This window comes from Pelobates fuscus, chromosome 5 (assembly GCF_036172605.1).
Source record: "Pelobates fuscus isolate aPelFus1 chromosome 5, aPelFus1.pri, whole genome shotgun sequence".
Taxonomy (NCBI): Eukaryota; Metazoa; Chordata; class Amphibia; order Anura; family Pelobatidae; genus Pelobates; species Pelobates fuscus.
The window spans coordinates 13553656-13569259 of NC_086321.1; positions in this window are offsets into that span (position 1 = coordinate 13553656).

Below are 15604 nucleotides of genomic sequence, written 5' to 3' on the forward strand. Positions count from 1 at the left end.
ACATGAGTACAAGCAGCACGCCTACTCTAAGCCGCCATCCTCCTCCTGGTCCAGCATCTTCAGCCATGTCAAGCACTGCTGTCCCCTCTCAACCATCCGCCACTCCGTCTCCCGCCTTGAGCAGTTCCCGCTCATCTGCCCACAGTCATGTGTTTCTGTCAAGGACATGTTTGAGCGTAAGAAGCCAATGTCACCAAGTCACCCCCTTGCCCAGCGTCTGACAGCTGGCTTGTCCGAACTATTAGCCCGCCCGCTTTTACCATACAATCTGGTTGAGTCTGAGGCGTTCAAAAAATTAGTAGCTATAGGGCACCGCAGTGGAAGGTACCCGGCCGGAATTTCTTTTCACAAAAGGCAATCCCCAACTTGTACTCGATTGTGCAAAAGGAAGTCATGGCATGTCTGGCACACAGTGTTGGGGCAAGGGTCCATCTGACCACTGATACCTGGTCTGCAAAGCATGGTCAGGGCAGGTATATCACCTACACTGCGCATTGGGTAAACCTGCTGACGGCTGACAAGCAAGGAATGCGTGGCATTGCAGAGGAGTTGGTGACACCGCCACGAATTGCAGGCAGTCCTGCTGCCACCTCCTCTACTCCTCCTACTCCATCCTCTTCCATAACCTCCTCGGCTGAGTCCTCTTGTGCCGCTGCTTCTTGCTCCACATCAACGGCACCCCCCCAGCTCCCCAGGTACTATTCCACATCCCGGATACGGCAGTGTCACGCCGTCTTGGGTTTGACTTGCTTGAAAGCAGAGAGTCACACCGGACAAGCACTCCTGTCCGCCCTGAACGCACAGGTGGAAAAGTGGCTGACTCCGCAGCAACTGGATATCGGCAAAGTGGTGTGTGACAACGGAAAAAATTTGATAGCGGCATTGAAGTTGGGCAAGTTGACACATGTGCCGTGCATGGCACATGTGTGTAATCTGATCATACAACGCTTTGTGCATAAGTACACAGGCTTACAGGACGTCCTGAAGCAGGCCAGGAAGGTGTGTGGCCATTTCAGGAGTTCCTACACGGCCATGGCTCACTTTGCCGATATCCAGCGGCGAAACAACATGCCAGTGAGGCGCTTGATTTGCGACAGCCCTACACGTTGGAATTCAACACTCCTAATGTTCGACCGCCTGCTCCAACAAGAAAAAGCTGTTAATGATAATGAATATTTGTATGACCGGGGTGCTAGGACAGCCTCTGGGGAGCTGGGAATTTTTTTGCCACGTTACTGGACGCTCATGCGCAATGCCTGTAGGCTCATGCGTCCTTTTGAGGAGGTGACAAACCTAGTCAGTCGCAGTTGTGTGTGTGCGTGTGTATGGCTGTCTGCCTGTGTGTGTGTGTATGACAGGGTGAAGATTTCTTGCACATGGGTGTGACAGGGTGAAGATTTCTTGCACAGGGCGCCCAAAGGCTTAAGGCTGGCCCTGCGCATGGGTCAGTGGCTCTGCACCAGACTTCCCTCCAATTGATCAAAGTTAAAGGATTTCAAGTGGACTGATTACAATTACAGGGCCTCTAAAGAGTCCTGTATTGTTATTTGTCGTCACTACCTTCCCGCGTCGGGAAGATTTCTTGCACAGGGCGCCCAAAGACCTAAGGCTGGCCCTGCGCATGGGTCAGTGGCTCTGCACCAAACTTCCCTCCAATTGATCAAAGTTAAAGGATTTCAAGTGGACTGATTACAATTACAGGGCCTCTAAAGAGTCCTGTATTGTTATTTGTCGTCACTACCTTCCCGCGTCGGGAGTGGGTCATTTGTGCCCCTGCTGCCTTCCTTGCATGTGGTAGCTGTTTGTCAGGGATTTGTCAATCCATATCTGCCAAGTGACCCTATGACAGGGTGAAGATTTCTTGCACATGGGTGTGACAGGGTGAAGATTTCTTGCACAGGGCACCCAAAGGCCTAAGGCTGGCCCTGCGCATGGGTCAGTGGCTCTGCACCAGACTTCCCTCCAATTGATCAAAGTTAAAGGATTTCAAGTGGACTGATTACAATTACAGGGCCTCTAAAGAGTCCTGTATTGTTATTTGTCGTCACTACCTTCCCGCGTCGGGAGTGGGTCATTTGCGCCCCTGCTGCCTTCCTTGCATGTGGTAGCTGTTTGTCAGGGATTTGTCAATCCATATCTGCCAAGTGACCCTATGTAGGGGGAACAGTCTCTATTCTGCTCTGTGTCAGTGTGTATCAGGGATCATTAGGATAGGTGTCAATCCATATCTGCCAAGTGACCCTATGTAGGAGGAACAGTCCCTATTCTGCTCTGTGTCACTGTGTATCAGGGATCATTAGGATAGGTGTCAATCCATATCTGCCAAGTGACCCTATGTAGGAGGAACAGTCCCTATTCTGCTCTGTGTCACTGTGTATCAGGGATCATTAGGATAGGTGTCAATCCATATCTGCCAAGTGACCCTATGTAGGAGGAACAGTCCCTATTCTGCTCTGTGTCACTGTGTATCAGGGATCATTAGGATAGGTGTCAATCCATATCTGCCAAGTGACCCTATGTAGGGGGAACAGTCTCTATTCTGCTCTGTGTCAGTGTGTATCAGGGATCATTAGGATAGGTGTCAATCCATATCTGCCAAGTGACCCTATGTAGGAGGAACAGTCCCTATTCTGCTCTGTGTCACTGTGTATCAGGGATCATTAGGATAGGTGTCAATCCATATCTGCCAAGTGACCCTATGTAGGAGGAACAGTCCCTATTCTGCTCTGTGTCACTGTGTATCAGGGATCATTAGGATAAGTGTCAATCCATATCTGCCAAGTGACCCTATGTAGGGGGAACAGTCCCTATTCTGCTCTGTGTCAGTGTGTATCAGGGGTTTTGAGGACAGGTGTCAATCCATATCTGCCAAGTGACCCTATGTAGGGGGAACAGTCTCTATTCTGCTCTGTGTCAGTGTGTATCAGGGATCATTAGGATAGGTGTCAATCCATATCTGCCAAGTGACCCTATGAAGGGGGAACAGTCTCTATTCTGCTCTGTGTCAGTGTGTATCAGGGATCATTAGGATAGGTGTCAATCCATATCTGCCAAGTGACCCTATGTAGGAGGAACAGTCCCTATTCTGCTCTGTGTCACTGTGTATCAGGGATCATTAGGATAGGTGTCAATCCATATCTGCCAAGTGACCCTATGTAGGGGGAACAGTCCCTATTCTGCTCTGTGTCAGTGTGTATCAGGGGTTTTGAGGACAGGTGTCAATCCATATCTGCCAAGTGACCCTATGTAGGGGGAACAGTCTCTATTCTGCTCTGTGTCAGTGTGTATCAGGGATCATTAGGATAGGTGTCAATCCATATCTGCCAAGTGACCCTATGTAGGAGGAACAGTCCCTATTCTGCTCTGTGTCACTGTGTATCAGGGATCATTAGGATAGGTGTTAATCCATATCTGCCAAGTGACCCTATGTAGGGGGAACAGTCCCTATTCTGCTCTGTGTCAGTGTGTATCAGGGGTTTTGAGGACAGGTGTCAATCCATATCTGCCAAGTGACCCTATGTAGGGGGAACAGTCTCTATTCTGCTCTGTGTCAGTGTGTATCAGGGATCATTAGGATAGGTGTCAATCCATATCTGCCAAGTGACCCTATGTAGGGGGAACAGTCTCTATTCTGCTCTGTGTCAGTGTGTATCAGGGATCATTAGGATAGGTGTCAATCCATATCTGCCAAGTGACCCTATGTAGGAGGAACAGTCCCTATTCTGCTCTGTGTCACTGTGTATCAGGGATCATTAGGATAGGTGTCAATCCATATCTGCCAAGTGACCCTGTAGCGGAGTAGAGGTATGATCCAAGGTAGCTCCGCTGGTAGACAGGAACAGCAATCCAATACAGGTATCAAACGGGTAGCGTAGTTACAATCCCTTCCCTCCAAGAACTAGACGACACATAGCTTGGAGGTCAACTCTCAGCTTTATTCACACAATTTCTTTTATGGCTTTTTCCCATGCAAGGGAGGTAACTCAAAACAACCAATCACCTCACAATCACCTCCCCTCCCTCTCCTCCCCTTAGATTAGCAGGTAAATTAATTAGAGGGAACCGAGTTTTCCCCAGGTTCTGAATGTCCCCTAAATACGGGGGGTACGATGATAAACGAGGGGTCCCCTGGTAGGTCTGCTCTGGGTGAGTAACATATTCAAATTTCACCCAGATCAGACCAGGGGTTCGGGAGTTACAGATATTTAAAGATTTGACCGACTGCAGGGACACAGTGGACTATAGATTCTGGCCCTGTAGTCGGTCTACTTCACTGAATAGAAAGTGCCGAACAGTTCAGCCATCCGACCCCAATCTTTGGTTCGGATGAATCCCCTAGACTGGGGAATGCAAACTACCGAACGGCGGGCCGTTCGGCAGTTTGGATCATACGGTTTGGTGATCCTGGAGGTCTGAGCGGTGTCTGGGTAGTCGAGCGTCCGATTTTAGTTCCAGACGCTCGACGACCAAACACCGCTGTTCGGCAGTTAAGATGGCCGCCGCGACGTGGAGATTAGGCGAACGGCGGCCACCCACGGACCCAATAACGATATGTGCAACATTGTTTCTTGCTTAACAGGAGACACACGACCACAGCAGGGTGGTCTGGTATTTGGTACTTTTAATCGGTTCCCGCACCGGGTAAGTATATCGGGCTCGGGGACCGATCACATTAACAGGCAGGTACAATATACATGATGCATGGACATATAGAGCTAGGGACAAATAACATTGTAAATAAGAGTCTCTGGTGGCTGCTTCTGCCACAGACCCTATGTAGGGGGAACAGTCTCTATTCTGCTCTGTGTCAGTGTGTATCAGGGGTTTTGAGGACAGGTGTCAATCCATATCTGCCAAGTGACCCTATGTAGGGGGAACAGTCCCTATTCTGCTCTGTGTCAGTGTGTATCAGGGGTTTTGAGGACAGGTGTCAATCCATATCTGCCAAGTGACCCTATGTAGGGGTAACAGTCCCTATTCTGCTCTGTGTCAGTGTGTATCATGGTCTCTGTGGACAGGGAACAGTCTCTATTCTGCTCTGTGTCAGTGTGTATCAGGGCTGGGCTTTGAGGACAGGTGTCAATGTTAGGTGATTTCTGCCCTTTATGGATTAAAAGCAGACTCTGCATCAACTGTGCAATTTTCCATGGGAGTTTTGCCATGGATCCCCCTCTGGCATGCCACAGTCCAGGTGTTAGTCCCCTTGAAACAACTTTTCCATCACTATTGTGGCCAGAAAGAGTCCCTGTTGTTTTTAAAATTCGCCTGCCCATTGTCAATGGCGGTTCGCGCGGTTCGCCGGTTCGCGAACATTTGCGGAAGTTCGCGTTCGCCGTTCGCGAACCGAAAATTCCGGGCTCGCGACAACACTACAACTAATGCCTTATATAGCTAAAGAATAAACCTTATGCACCCTTTAAATTTGGAAAAATACAAACCGAAAGGAAATTCAAACAGCAGGGTTAGTTAATCAGTGGGACGGGGTCCAATATATCGTCCTCTAGCTTTTCAGAGTATTTGGAGAAGCGACTCCAAAGGAAAACGAAAGAGAAGAAAATATCTGTTAGAAATACATGTACGAGGATGAACCTGTGATCTCAATAAACTGTTACACAATTAATGATGAGAAATACGATACAATGACCATTCACAGTCACTGCAGCTGCCATACGACAGGTGTTTTCAGGGTTTACCAGGTTATTGTTCGGAATCCAAGGGGAAATTTCAAACTTTAAGCCGAGGTACGTAAATTGTAGCCTTGCACGAAGACTTTTTTTTTCGGTTTGTCCTAAAAGTTCGAATTCATTTTGAGTTTGCTTTGAATTTGATACAATTCACACGTTAGTAAATAACACTGTTTGACTTCATTCTGGAGGCAGAACTTTCACTTCTGGGAATAAGCAGCAATATCATTTTCTTTTTTATAAACTACAGTATGTATGATAGAATAATATTCCTATTTTCTGGCATAATATGTCTGACATACTCCTCCCACTTATTTTATACAGCATTTAATGTTATTTCGTTTTTGTATTGTTTCCCCCCCCCGCTGTCCCCAACTACCTATAATCTTAAATTGCAGCTTGATTTTTTTCTCCCTTTAGCTCCCACTCTCTCTCCTTGTGTTAACCCCCACTCCTTTCGCTGTCAGCTCAGAGCGCGCATGCACTCTGAATTGGTTAAAGTGTCCAATCAAGTGCTACTCTATGAGCATTTGATTGAAACCTGTGAGTGAGGCAGTGACATCATACGAGGAGTGGGAACAAGAGCATAGAGCTTTGCCTAGGGTTGGATTCCAGGTTGAAATTCATTATATTAACCCCTTCCTAACATAAGGACTTCCATGCCGTCCTTCACTGAGTGGGCTTTAATGCCTTTAGGATGCCGTGGGACATCCTGTCAGCTGGGGCCATCTTTAGTGATGAGTTCCATGCAGCATGTGTGAAGGGACACCTTACAGGGACTGAATAGATCCTGACAGGGTCTGCCTGCCTGTCCCCCGACTATTGTGATTGGTGCTGGGCTTCGGCAGCTGGACAGCACAGATCACAGTGTAACTGGCTAGGAAGCAAGCTCCATCCATAATTACGTTGACTGGAAATCACAGACCACTCTCTACTGTTTTAAAGGTACACTCCACTACTCAAATTCAAAATAAATAAAAATCAGTGTTTAGTAGATATACCCCAGATGAAAACCATGCATGTATTTAATTCAGCATTTTTTTCATTGGCGTTATATCTAAAAACAGCTTGCAAAGCATGCAGATCTCTTGTCTGCAGCCTTTGTAAGCCCTCCCCTTCTAACCCCGCCCAGACTTTCTGTGACTGTCCAATCACAGGCTTCCCAATGCAGCTCAATGAGAAGACTTTACAAGGCAGGTGCTCTGGGCTATTGCTACTTCTTGAGTTCAGTGCAACTAAGCTAACTGAACCAGGAAGTAACAGTACCGGTTGTCTGCTTAAAAAGCCAGGGGGTGTAACCAGGTTAATATATAAAAGTGTCAATTTGTATTGAAACCTGCACTTTTTCCAAAATGAAAAAAATATGTCACACTCTTCAAACATAAAGCTTTTCAGCTAGCGCTTTAGGGTCTGAAGGGACTCTGTAACTAGGAAGCCCATCTTCTGATATTAAAGGAACACTATAGGGTTAGGAACACAAACATGTACAGGTGCAAGAAAAAGTATGTGAACCCTTTGGAATGATATGGATTTCCAAAGGGTTCACATACTTTTTCTTGCAACTGTATTCCTGACCCTATCGTAATAAAACCATCATTTAGATGGCTTGCCCCCCCCCCCCCACTTAGCCCCCTTAAGCGCAATTAAAACACCTTAATTCCAGCGCAGCGCACTGGCCCTACCCCCTTGGTGACATCATCAGAATTGGCGATTTTTAGCCAATCCCCATGGGGAAAGCATTGGATTGGCTAAAATTGACAAGGGGCGGTTTTAGCCAATCCAAAATCGACAAGGGGGCAGGGCATGGGGACGCTGAACAGCAGTGTTGCCTACTGTGCAGCACTGCTCCAGGCAGCACCAATAGTGGCCATCTGACGAGTGGCCACTTGGAGATGTCCCCAGGAGCAATGTAAACACTCTGAAAAGGCAGCGTTTGCATTAAAATGCCTGAAGGCAATAATTATACTCACCAGAACAACTACATTAAGCTGTATACTATACATTAAGCTGTATACTGTACATTAAGCTGGATACCGTACATTAAGCTGTATACCGTACATTAAGCTGTATATTATACATTAAGCTGTATACCGTACATTAAGCTGTATACCGTACATTAAGCTGTATACTATACATTAAGCTGGATACTGTACATTAAGCTGTATACCGTACATTAAGCTGTATACTGTACATTAAGCTGTATATTATACATTAAGCTGTATACTGTACATTAAGCTGTATACTATACATTAAGCTGTATACCGTACATTAAGCTGTATACTATACATTAAGCTGGATACTGTACATTAAGCTGTATACTATACATTAAGCTGTATACCGTACATTAAGCTGTATACCGTACATTAAGCTGTATACTATACATTAAGCTGTATACCGTACATTAAGCTGTATACCGTACATTAAGCTGTATATTATACATTAAGCTGTATACCGTACATTAAGCTGTATACTATACATTAAGCTGTATACCGTACATTAAGCTGTATACTATACATTAAGCTGGATACTGTACATTAAGCTGTATACTATACATTAAGCTGTATACCGTACATTAAGCTGTATACTATACATTAAGCTGTATACCGTACATTAAGCTGTATACTATACATTAAGCTGTATACCGTACATTAAGCTGTATATTATACATTAAGCTGTATATTATACATTAAGCTGGATACTGTACATTAAGCTGGATACCGTACATTAAGCTGTATACTATACATTAAGCTGGATACTGTACATTAAGCTGTATACTATACATTAAGCTGTATACCGTACATTAAGCTGTATACTATACATTAAGCTGTATACCGTACATTAAGCTGTATACTATACATTAAGCTGGATACTGTACATTAAGCTGGATACCGTACATTAAGCTGTATACTATACATTAAGCTGGATACCGTACATTAAGCTGTATATTATACATTAAGCTGTATACCGTACATTAAGCTGTATACTATACATTAAGCTGTATATTATACATTAAGCTGTATACCGTACATTAAGCTGTATACCGTACATTAAGTTGGATACTGTACATTAAGCTGTATATTATACATTAAGCTGTATACCGTACATTAAGCTGTATACCGTACATTAAGCTGGATACTGTACATTAAGCTGTATATTATACATTAAGCTGTATACCGTACATTAAGCTGTATACCGTACATTAAGTTGGATACTGTACATTAAGCTGTATATTATACATTAAGCTGTATACCGTACATTAAGCTGTATACCGTACATTAAGCTGTATACTATACATTAAGCTGTATACTATACATTAAGCTGGATACTGTACATTAAGCTATATACTATACTTTAAGCTCTATACTATACATTAAGCTGTATATTATACATTAAGCTGTATACCGTACATTAAGCTGTATACCGTACATTAAGTTGGATACTGTACATTAAGCTGTATATTATACATTAAGCTGTATACTATACATTAAGCTGGATACTGTACATTAAGCTGGATACCGTACATTAAGCTGTATACCGTACATTAAGTTGGATACTGTACATTAAGCTGTATATTATACATTAAGCTGTATACTATACATTAAGCTGGATACTGTACATTAAGCTGTATACTATACATTAAGCTGGATACTGTACATTAAGCTGGATACCGTACATTAAGCTGTATATTATACATTAAGCTGTATACCGTACATTAAGCTGTATACTATACATTAAGCTGTATATTATACATTAAGCTGTATACCGTACATTAAGCTGTATACCGTACATTAAGCTGGATACTGTACATTAAGCTGTATATTATACATTAAGCTGTATACCGTACATTAAGCTGTATACCGTACATTAAGTTGTATACTGTACATTAAGCTGTATATTATACATTAAGCTGTATACCGTACATTAAGCTGTATACCGTACATTAAGCTGTATACTATACATTAAGCTGTATATTATACATTAAGCTGTATACTATACATTAAGCTCTATACTATACATTAAGCTGTATATTATACATTAAGCTGTATATCATACATTAAGCTGTATACCGTACATTAAGTTGGATACTGTACATTAAGCTGTATATTATACATTAAGCTGTATACCGTACATTAAGCTGTATACCGTACATTAAGTTGGATACTGTACATTAAGCTGTATATTATACATTAAGCTGTATATTATACATTAAGCTGGATACTGTACATTAAGCTGTATATTATACATTAAGCTGTATACCGTACATTAAGCTGTATACCGTACATTAAGCTGGATACTGTACATTAAGTTGTATACTATACATTAAGCTGGATACTGTACATTAAGCTGTATATTATACATTAAGCTATATACTATACATTAAGCTGGATACTGTACATTAAGCTGTATACCGTACATTAAGCTGTATATTATACATTAAGCTGTATACCGTACATTAAGTTGTATACTATACATTAAGCTGGATACTGTACATTAAGCTGTATACCGTACATTAAGCTGTATATTATACATTAAGCTGTATACTATACATTAAGCTGGATACCGTACATTAAGCTGTATACCGTACATTAAGCTGTATATTATACATTAAGCTGTATACTATACATTAAGCTGGATACTGTACATTAAGCTGTATACTGTACATTAAGTTGTATATTATACATTAAGCTGTATATTATACATTAAGCTGGATACTGTACATTAAGTTGTATATTATACATTAAGCTGTATATTATACATTAAGCTGGATACTGTACATTAAGTTGTATATTATACATTAAGTTGTATATTATACATTAAGCTGTATACTGTACATTAAGCTGTATACCGTACATTAAGTTGTATATTATACATTAAGTTGTATACTATACATTAAGCTGTATATTATACATTAAGCTGTATACCGTACATTAAGCTGTATACCGTACATTAAGTTGTATATTATACATTAAGTTGTATACTATACATTAAGTTGTATATTATACATTAAGCTGTATATTATACATTAAGTTGTAGTTGTTCTGGTGACTATAGTGTCCCTTTAATATTAGCATAAGGTTTCCTTAGGGTTAGGGTTAGTGATATGACTGCTCTTCTAACAGACAGCCACTAGAGGTGCTTCCTGCTGTTTCACGGAGTTTGACTCCATAAAGCGACCCTGGATGTCCTCATGCTTTGCTTGGGAACATCCAGTGTGTTAACAAATCCCATAGGAAAGCATTGCATTTTTATTTTGAGACGGAGCGTTGTCATGGCTAGTGGGTTATTCCAATCTGCAGGTGTAAAATGAGGCCTTACCAGGCAAAGGTAAGCAAGGAGGGAGGATATGAAAATAATTACTTTTAACTTAATTTAAAAAAAAGATATTTATGAATTTGCCCTCCTACCCCCACAGAGACACAATAACTGCCCCATACACACACAATTACCCCCCTACATACACACACTGCATCCTTCACAAACACAATGCATCCCCTTTACACACACACACACTATTGCCCCTATTCCCTACTACAGCCCCTATCCTGGCAGATCCTAGGTAAGTTGTCAAGCAGTTTTTAAACAGTTTGACTACTTTCCCTGGGAGGGCACTACGACACTACTGGCACCATAACCACTACAAAGTGCTGTAATAGTTATTGTGCCTATATTGTTTCTTTAAATAACCATAATCAGTGCCCCTCCCAAAATTAGGTTCTGGATCTGCGCCTGAGGGGCTGGGAGACAAAGACATACACAGAGGGGCTGGGAGACAAAGAAACACATGGAGGGGCTGGGAGACAAATAGACACATGGAGGGGCTGGGAGACAAAGAGACACACAGAGGGGCTGGGAGACAAAGAGACACATGGAGGAGCTGGGAGACAAATAGACACACAGAGGGGCTGGGAGACAAAGACACCCACAGAGGGTTGAGGGGACAAAGAGACAAATAGTGGGGCTGGGGGGCAAAGAGGGTGTGGGGTGAACAAAGAGACACTCAGAGGGCTCAAAGAGACACAAAGCTGCCCATATTTGTTTTTGGAAGGGGAGTGGGGGGTGCAAGTAGACGGTCTTGCCTAGGGTGCAAAATAGTCTTGCACTGGCCCTGATGATGTTATTGCAGTGGTTTAACCAAAATTTGTATCCCCAAGTTATTTTCAGTGGGTTCCCATTCCCTGAGACAGACAGTTAGTATGTGTAATGCACTGTCTTTCCCAGTAGATTTGAGACCCTTTGACAATGGAAAGAGTAACAAATTTACATTGTTTCATATTATATCAAAAGTGAATAATAAGTCAAGTTAATTATACACTTGTAGAATGGGACATTAAACTAATCAAGCACGTATTTATATCCCCAGTCATACAGGTTTGTGTGTGAGTAGCTACTCGTATGTGTGTAGCCAATCAGCTGAGTGTGAGTGGCTGCTTGTAGTGCAGATAATAAGATGTGTGTAAGTGAATAGTTCTTTGTGTAATCACCTATATACTTCACTCTCTAATTTTCTTATTCATACACCATCCATCTCTTTCCCTCCTCAAACTGTGTCTTAATATAACATAACCCCTTCATCTTTCTTGGGTAGCATAATTTACATATTGTCGCAATACTACAATATGCCCACTAGGTGTCACTCAATCCACGTTTGTTTCACTTTGTAAAAGACTTTTTAACACAGTGGCTGGCTGATATTTTTTTATATCCAATAATTAAAATGTCAAACAATGTATTTTATTCCACTCATGGGGGTCTGTTAATTGTTATCCACAAATCCTAAAAATAGGGAGAAGTCTTGATTGCTGCTGTATATCCGTATATCCTGGTAGGTCTACAACCCCAGCATTGCACACTCAGAACTCTCACCTGTTTAAGGGAGAATAGATCCTGTCCCACAATCTTGCATACAAGAACTATTCCAGTTTCCTCTGCAGGGATGGCGATATTGCTCGTGGAGAATTATGTAATACCTGTAAAAATCCACACTATTGTGCAGTGAGCCCTATACAGCCTCTGTCCCCAACACACAATGACATCGCTCTCACCTGGACGGGGACTCTGACTTGGTCCCACATTTAGCGCATGCAACAATACTCGGTTTTATTCTTAATTAAGCACTTTATTCACATTTACATAAACATTTTGGCTGCAGAATGGGTTAATTAGAGGTGATATGCAGATGGCCGGCTGCAGAGGGTGTGCCCAGCAATGGGAACAGATTAACCCCTTAAGGACACATGACATGTGTGACATGTCATAATTCCCTTTTATTCCAGAAGTTTGGTCCTTAAGGGGTTAAAACTATCAGGGTTATTCGCTGATAACCAAATTCCGACCACTGAAGCTTAAATGCCCGGCCTAAAGGTCCGTCTGATTCTGTAACTTTGCTTCAGATGAGTCCATCCACATCCGAACCAATTTACAGCACCGGATGCAGAGAATTATCAATAAACCCCATGGTGAAAGATTCCCGCACATTCACAAATTATTATTCATTTGCTGTTTGATAGTGAATTGATCATTTGAAGAATTGTTTGCCCACTAGTAGTGGTAGCAGCCGGCAGACACTTAGTTAGAAACCCCTCAGCGGTGTGAGGGTTAGTTATTTGGCGGAAGGTCAGAGCTTGCTAGCCAGCCGCCACATTAAGAAACAATTTTTCTTTAAATGTTTAAAATTAAAATCCTGTGAGAGTCCGTAAGACCCCCATATTATAATAATGGAGGTTATAACCCTCCATAAGACCCCCATATTGCTATTTCTAACAGGACTAGAACACATCAGGTCTGTGAATTACACCCAAAAATTGCAATGTGTGTGAGAAATAATATTAACACAAAGTATTGCAAAAATTATGTTTGGTATAGCTGTGTGTAAGGGTCTAAGCAGAATATAAATCAGTCATTGTTGTAGCCCGTCACACCGCGCCTGTGAAAATCACCTTTCATGACATTTAAATATGTCGTGACCCTAATTTTCTGAGCCGATTGATAACCACTTTATCTGATAACTGTTTAAAGTCCATGTATATCAATAGAGGATTTAAAATCTCTAGATCTTAAATCCTCGCCCAGAGTTATCGAGAATCGGATTTCTTTGTTTTGTGTTGGAATCAGGCAAGGCTCGCTTTGTGAATGTGATTTGGGAATCAGGCAAGGCTCGCTTTGTGAATGTGATTTGGGAATCAGACAAGGTTCGCTTTGTGAATGTGATTTGGGAATCAGGCAAGGCTCGCTTTGTGAATGTGATTTGAGAATCAGAGAAGGCTCGCTTTGTGAATGTGATTTGGGAATCAGACAAGGTTTGCTTTGTGAATGTGATTTGAGAATCAGACAAGGCTCGCTTTGTGAATGTGATTTGAGAATCAGACAAGGCTCGCTTTGTGAATCGGATTTGGGAATCAGACAAGGCTCGCTTTGTGTATGTGATTTGGGAATCAGGCAAGGCTCGCTTTGTGAATGTGATTTGGGAATCAGGCAAGGCTCGCTTTGTGAATGTGATTTGGGAATCAGGCAAGGCTCGCTTTGTGAATGTGATTTGGGAATCAGACAAGGCTCGCTTTGTGAATGTGATTTGGGAATCAGGCAAGGCTCGCTTTGTGAATGTGATTTGGGAATCAGACAAGGCTCGCTTTGTGAATGTGATTTGGGAATCAGGCAAGGCTCGCTTTGTGAATGTGATTTGAGAATCAGACAAGGCTCGCTTTGTGAATGTGATTTGGGAATCAGACAAGGCTCGCTTTGTGAATGTGATTTGAGAATCAGACAAGGCTCGCTTTGTGAATGGGATTTGGGAATCAGGCAAGGCTCGCTTTGTGAATGTGATTTGGGAATCAGGTAAGGCTCGCTTTGTGAATGGGATTTGGGAATCAGGCAAGGCTCGCTTTGTGAATGTGATTTGGGAATCAGGCAAGGCTCGCTTTGTGAATGTGATTTGGGAATCAGACAAGGCTCGCTTGGTGAATGGGATTTGGGAATCAGACATGGCTCGCTTTGTGAATGTGATTTGGGAATCAGACAAGGCTCGCTTTGTGAATGTGATTTGGGAATCAGGCAAGGCTCGCTTTGTGAATGTGATTTGGGAATCAGACAAGGCTCGCTTTGTGAATGTGATTTGGGAATCAGGCAAGACTCGCTTTGTGAATGGGATTTGAGAATCAGACAAGGCTCGCTTTGTGAATGGGATTTGGGAATCAGGCAAGGCTCGCTTTGTGAATGTGATTTGGGAATCAGGTAAGGCTCGCTTTGTGAATGTGATTTGGGAATCAGGCAAGGCTCGCTTTGTGAATGTGATTTGGGAATCAGACAAGGCTCGCTTTGTGAATGTGATTTGGGAATCAGACAAGGCTCGCTTTGTGTATGTGATTTGGGAATCAGGCAAGGCTCGCTTTGTGAATGTGATTTGGGAATCAGGCAAGGCTCGCTTTGTGAATGTGATTTGGGAATCAGGCAAGGCTCGCTTTGTGAATGTGATTTGGGAATCAGACAAGGCTCGCTTTGTGAATGTGATTTGGGAATCAGGCAAGACTCGCTTTGTGAATGGGATTTGAGAATCAGACAAGGCTCGCTTTGTGAATGGGATTTGGGAATCAGGCAAGGCTCGCTTTGTGAATGTGATTTGGGAATCAGGTAAGGCTCGCTTTGTGAATGTGATTTGGGAATCAGGCAAGGCTCGCTTTGTGAATGTGATTTGGGAATCAGACAAGGCTCGCTTTGTGAATGTGATTTGGGAATCAGACAAGGCTCGCTTTGTGTATGTGATTTGGGAATCAGGCAAGGCTCGCTTTGTGAATGTGATTTGGGAATCAGGCAAGGCTCGCTTTGTGAATGTGATTTGGGAATCAGGCAAGGCTCGCTTTGTGAATGTGATTTGGGAATCAGGCAAGGCTCGCTTTGTGAATGGGATTTGGGAATCAGGCAAGGCT